Source organism: Arachis stenosperma, chromosome 5, assembly GCF_014773155.1.
Source record: "Arachis stenosperma cultivar V10309 chromosome 5, arast.V10309.gnm1.PFL2, whole genome shotgun sequence".
In the NCBI taxonomy this organism is placed as follows: Eukaryota; Viridiplantae; Streptophyta; class Magnoliopsida; order Fabales; family Fabaceae; genus Arachis; species Arachis stenosperma.
Genome location: NC_080381.1, coordinates 40,048,607 through 40,053,760, shown reverse-complemented (window position 1 = coordinate 40,053,760; position 5,154 = coordinate 40,048,607). Strand labels below are relative to the sequence as shown.

At 35.6% G+C, this 5,154-nt stretch overlaps 1 non-coding gene across 1 annotated transcript; it reads right to left on the bottom strand.

The window, feature by feature from the left end:
- Positions 1-5,046: 5,046 nt before the first annotated feature.
- Positions 5,047-5,154, bottom strand: LOC130983995 (small nucleolar RNA R71). Its single transcript, XR_009087958.1, has one exon. It is a non-coding gene; the product is annotated as a small nucleolar RNA R71 (small nucleolar RNA).

Genomic DNA, 5,154 nt, shown 5'->3' with positions numbered 1-5,154 from the left:
AAAAGCAATTATTTGCCGCTAGCTATCATGCTTCATTGTAAAAAATTTGTTAACCTACCTTCTTTAATTCTGGGCCAATTGTATGAAACTCTTTTTTAGTAGTTAGTGAGATTCAACGAGGTGAGTCTTCGATCAACCGCTTTGGTCCTTTCTGGGTTGTAAATCTATGGTTGAAAGCTGTACTCGAACCTCGATTCACTGCGTCCTCTTCTAAAGTTCCAAAAGCTCAGCATGATGGTATTCGAATCTCTTTCCTTTCTTGGTCGAAACCAAAAAGCATGTCATCTATCAATACTTTTTGTTGTTTCATCACTCTCCTTCTCAACATCAAGACTAATGGTGACTCTTCCTACTACCCAAATCCATTTACCTATCGAAAAAGTGCTATTGGGTATCTCCATTTTTTAACTACCCTCAAATCTGAAAATTTAAAGACTGTCGATGAACAATGTTCGAAAACCTTAACTCCCTGAATTCTTCCTGTGGGTCTCCCTCATGAGTCAACCATGACTCTAAAAAAAAAGAAATTGGTCACCTATTTTTCCCAATATATGTCGAGGCAGTTTGGTCTTGCACAAGCGTTACCTTCTCCTCTTTCTTTTGATCCTGAAGCACAAATGATCCACTATGAGGTGTCAAGTTTGGAAGAGTTTGATCAAATTTTGGACCTTAATCACCAAAGGGTGACTTTTCAATATCATAGATATGACATTTAAGTTTTGCTTTATTTCGACAGCCGCTTTCCACAAGTGGTGGTCTTCTTATTATAATTCTCACGGCACCTTGTCTGAGCAAGCACTTTTTAACTTGGTTCTTTCTATTGCACAAACTGCTGAAGTGTCGAAGAAAACTAAAAGTAAGCATGTCGAGGAAGTTGTTGAGTTCGAAAAATATTATAAGGTAAAATGGCATCTGAAGAAGGTAAAGTATGTTTTCAATGAGGCCTTAAAGGTATGGAAAAAGAAGAGGGACACACATTTTTTCAAATATCTCAACCATTATTATGAAGCTTTGGCATAAGACCCTGATGAGCGGATAATTTATACGCTTTTTGGCATTGTTTTTAGGTAGTTTTTAGTATGATTTAGTTAGTTTTTAGTATATAATTATTAGTTTTTATACAAAAACCACATTTCTGGATTTTACTCTGAGTTTGTGTATTTTTCTGTAATTTTAGGTATTTTTTGGCTGAAATTGAAGGACCTGAGCAAAAATTTGATTCAGAGGCTGAAAAAGGACTGCAGATGCTGTTGGATTCTAACCTCCCTGCACTCGAAATAGATTTTCTAGAGCTACTGAAGGCTAATTGGTGTGCTCTTAATTGCGTTAGAAAGTAGACATCTTGGGATTTCCAGCAATATATAATAGTCCATACTTTGCCTGAGTTTTGATAACGCAAACCGGCGTTTTAACGCCAACTTTCTACCCTTTTCTGGCGTTAAACGCCAGAACTGGCATAAAAGCTGGAGTTAAACGCCCAAACTGGCACCATAGCTGGTGTTTAACTCCAGGAAAAGCCTATGCACATGAAAGCTTCAATGCTCAATCCAAACACACACCAAGTGGGCCCCGGAGGTGGATTTCTGCATCATTTACTTATTTCTGTAAACCCTAGGTTACTAGTTTATTATAAATAGGACCTTTTATTATTGTATTTTAAAAAGAGGGGGAGATCTTCAGATCATTTTTGAGACTATCTTTGTACCACTGTTGATCTCTTGATCACATTTAGGGGGCTAGCCATTCGGCCATACTTGGACCTTCATCACTTATGTATTTTCAACGGTGGAGTTTCTACACCTCATAGATTAAGGTGTGGAACTCTGCTGTTCCTCATGAATTAATGCAATTACTATTATTTTCTAATCAATTCAAGCTCGTTCTTGTTCTAAGATATTCATTCACACTTCAACATGATGAATGTGATGATCAAGTGACACTCATCGCCATTCTCACTTAAGAACGCATGCCTGACAACCACTTCCGTTCTACCTGAAAACAAGCTTGAATGTATATCTCTTAGCCTCCTGGTCCATGATGCATAGTTGCCTCTCCTGACATCAGAGCCTTCCATTCCGTGAGATCAGAGTCTTTGTGGTATAAGTTAGAATCAATTGGCAGCATTCTTGAGATCTGGAAAGTCTAAATCTTGTCTGTGATATTCCGAGTAGGATCTGGGATGGGATGACTGTGACGAGCTTCAAATTCGCGAGTGCTGGGCGCAGTGACAGTGCGCAAAAGGATCATTGGATCTTATTCCAACACAAGTGAGAACTGACAGATGATTAGCCCTACGTAACCTGTAGCCGGACCATTTTCACTGAGAGGACGGACGGTAGCCATTGACAACGGTGATCCCCCAACATACAGCTTGCCATGGAAAGGAGTACGCATGATTGGATGAAAGCAGTAGGAAAGCAGAGGCTCAGAGGGAACAAAGCATCTCCATACCCTTATCTAAAATTTCCACTAATGAATTGCATAAGTATCTTTGTCTTATTTTATGTTTTATTTCGTTTTTAATCATCAAAATCTCATAACCATGTGAATCTGCCTGACTGAGATTTACAAGATGACCATAGCTTGCTTCAAGCTAACAATCTATGTGGGATCGATCCTTACTCACGTAAGCTATTACTTGGACGACCCAGTGCACTTGCTGGTTAGTTGTATCGGAGTTGTGTATCACAATTCGGTGCACCACGTTTTTGGTGCCGTTGCCGGGGATTGTTCGAGTTTGGACAACTGGGATCATCTTGTTGCTTAGATTAGGTATTTTTCTTTTTTTATTTTTTTCTTCAGAATTTTTAAGAATGAATTCTAGAGTTTCAGATGATGCTTTTATCATCAGAGGAGCATTTTTTATTCCCATCAATTTGGCTGTTGTATGTAATGCTCTACTAAAGGTTGGCTAGCCATGTCTAATCTATTTAGACTGAAACTTTAGATTAACATTGCATGATTCCTGGAATTCTTATTAAAAATTTTGAGTTTCTTATTTTCTTTTTCAAAATAATTTTTGAAAAAATACAAAAAAAATCATAAAACAAAAAAATATTTTGTGTTTCATGTTTGAGTCTAGTGTCAATTTTTAAGTTTGGTATCAATTGCATGTCTTTATTCTTCTTGCATTTTTCGAAAGTGTGTTCTTGTGTTCTTCATTGATCTTCAAGTTGTTCTTGATGATTTTCTTTGTCTGATCTTTAAATTCTCTTGTTTTGTGTCTTTGTTGTTTCTCATGTGCATTCTCAAATTGTTAGTGTCTCTAGTATGAAAATTTCTAAGTTTGGTGTCTTGCATGTCTTTCTTTTCTTAAAAATTTTCAAAAATATGTTCTTGATGTTCATCATGATCTTCATAGTGTTCTTGATGCTCATCTTGACATTCAAAGTGTTCTTGCATGCATTCCTTGTTTTGATCTTAGTTTTTCATGTTTAATTTCATTCTGTTGTTTTTTTCTCTCATCATTAAAAATTCAAAAAAAATCAAAATTATGTCTTTTCAAGTCAATAATACAGAGAATTGAAGATTCATAACATACATCAGAGGAATCACAGAAAAAAAGCTGGACGTTCAAAATGCCCAGTAAAGAAGGATTTCTGGCGTTTAAACGCCAGCCAGGGTACCTGGCTGAGCGTTTAACGTCCAAAGAGTTAGCCAAGTGGGTGTTAAATGCCAGAATGGATGCCATTCTGGGCGTTTAATGCCAGGATAACACCAAGGAGGAAATTTTGTTTTCAATTCAAATCTTTTTCAATTTTTCAAAATCTTATCTTTTTCATATTCTCTCATATCAATCATATCTTTTTCAAAATAAAATCTTTTTCATTTTTCTTTTAATATTTTCGAAAATCCTTGCTAACAATTAATGTTGTGATTCAAAAATTTCAAGTTTGTTACTTTCTTGTTAAGAAAGGTTCAATATTTGAATTCTAGAATCATATTTTTTAGTTTCTTGTTAGTTAAGTCATCAATTTTGATTTTAAAAATCAAATCTTTTTCAATCATATCTTTTCAAACATATCTTTTTTAATCAAATCTTTTCCAAATCATATCTTTTTCAAATTTTAATTTCAAAATCTTTTTCTAACTTCTTATCTTTTCAAAACTTACTTTTTCTTATCTTTTTCAAAACCACCTAACTACTTTTCTCTCTCTCTAATTTTTGAAAACCACTAACCACTTCTTCAAAAATCTTTTTAATTAACTAATTATTTTAAACTCTAATTTTATTCCTTTCTTAATTTTCTAATACTAACTAATTTTTAAAATAAAAACAAAAATATTTTTTCTTTTTCTTTTATTCAGTATTCGAATTTCTTCTCTCTCCCATCTCTTTCTATTTAATCACTAACACTTATCCTCCTTTAATGATTTGGACCCCCTCCCTCTCTATAAGTTCGAATTCCTCTCTCTACCTCATCCTTCTATTCTTCTTTTCCTCTGACACATCAAGGAATCTCTATACTGTGACATAGAGGATTCCATACTTTCTTTGTTTTCTTCTCTTTCATATGAGTAGGAACAAAGATAAAGGCATTCTTGTTGAAGCTGATCCTGAACCTGAAAGGACTCTGAAGAGGAAGCTAAGAGCAGCTAAAGCACAATACTCTGAAGAGGACCTGACAGAAATTTTTGAAAAGGGAGCAGACAAAACAGACATGGCCGAACCCAACAACAACAATGCAAGGAAGATGCTTGGTGACTTTACTACACCAACTCCCGACTTCTATGGGAGAAGCATCTCTATTCTTGCCATTGGATGAGCTTAAGCCTCAATTAGTTTCTCTGATGCAACAGAATTGCAAGTTTCATGGACTTCCATTGGAAGATCCTCATTAGTTCTTGGCTGAATTTTTGCAAATCTGTGACACTATTAAGACCAATGGAGTTGATCTCGAGGTCTACAAACTTATGCTTTTCCCTTTTGCTGTAAGAGACAGAGCTAGTATATGGTCGAACTCACAACCTAGAGACAGCCTAAACTCTTGGAAAAAACTGGTAAATGCCTTCTTAGCTAAATTCTTTTCACCTCAAAAGATGAGTAAGCTTAGAGTGGAAGTTCAAACCTTCAAACAGAAGGAAGGTGAATCCCTCTATGAAGCTTAGGAAAGATACAAGCAATTGATCAGAAGGTGTCCTTCTGACATGCTT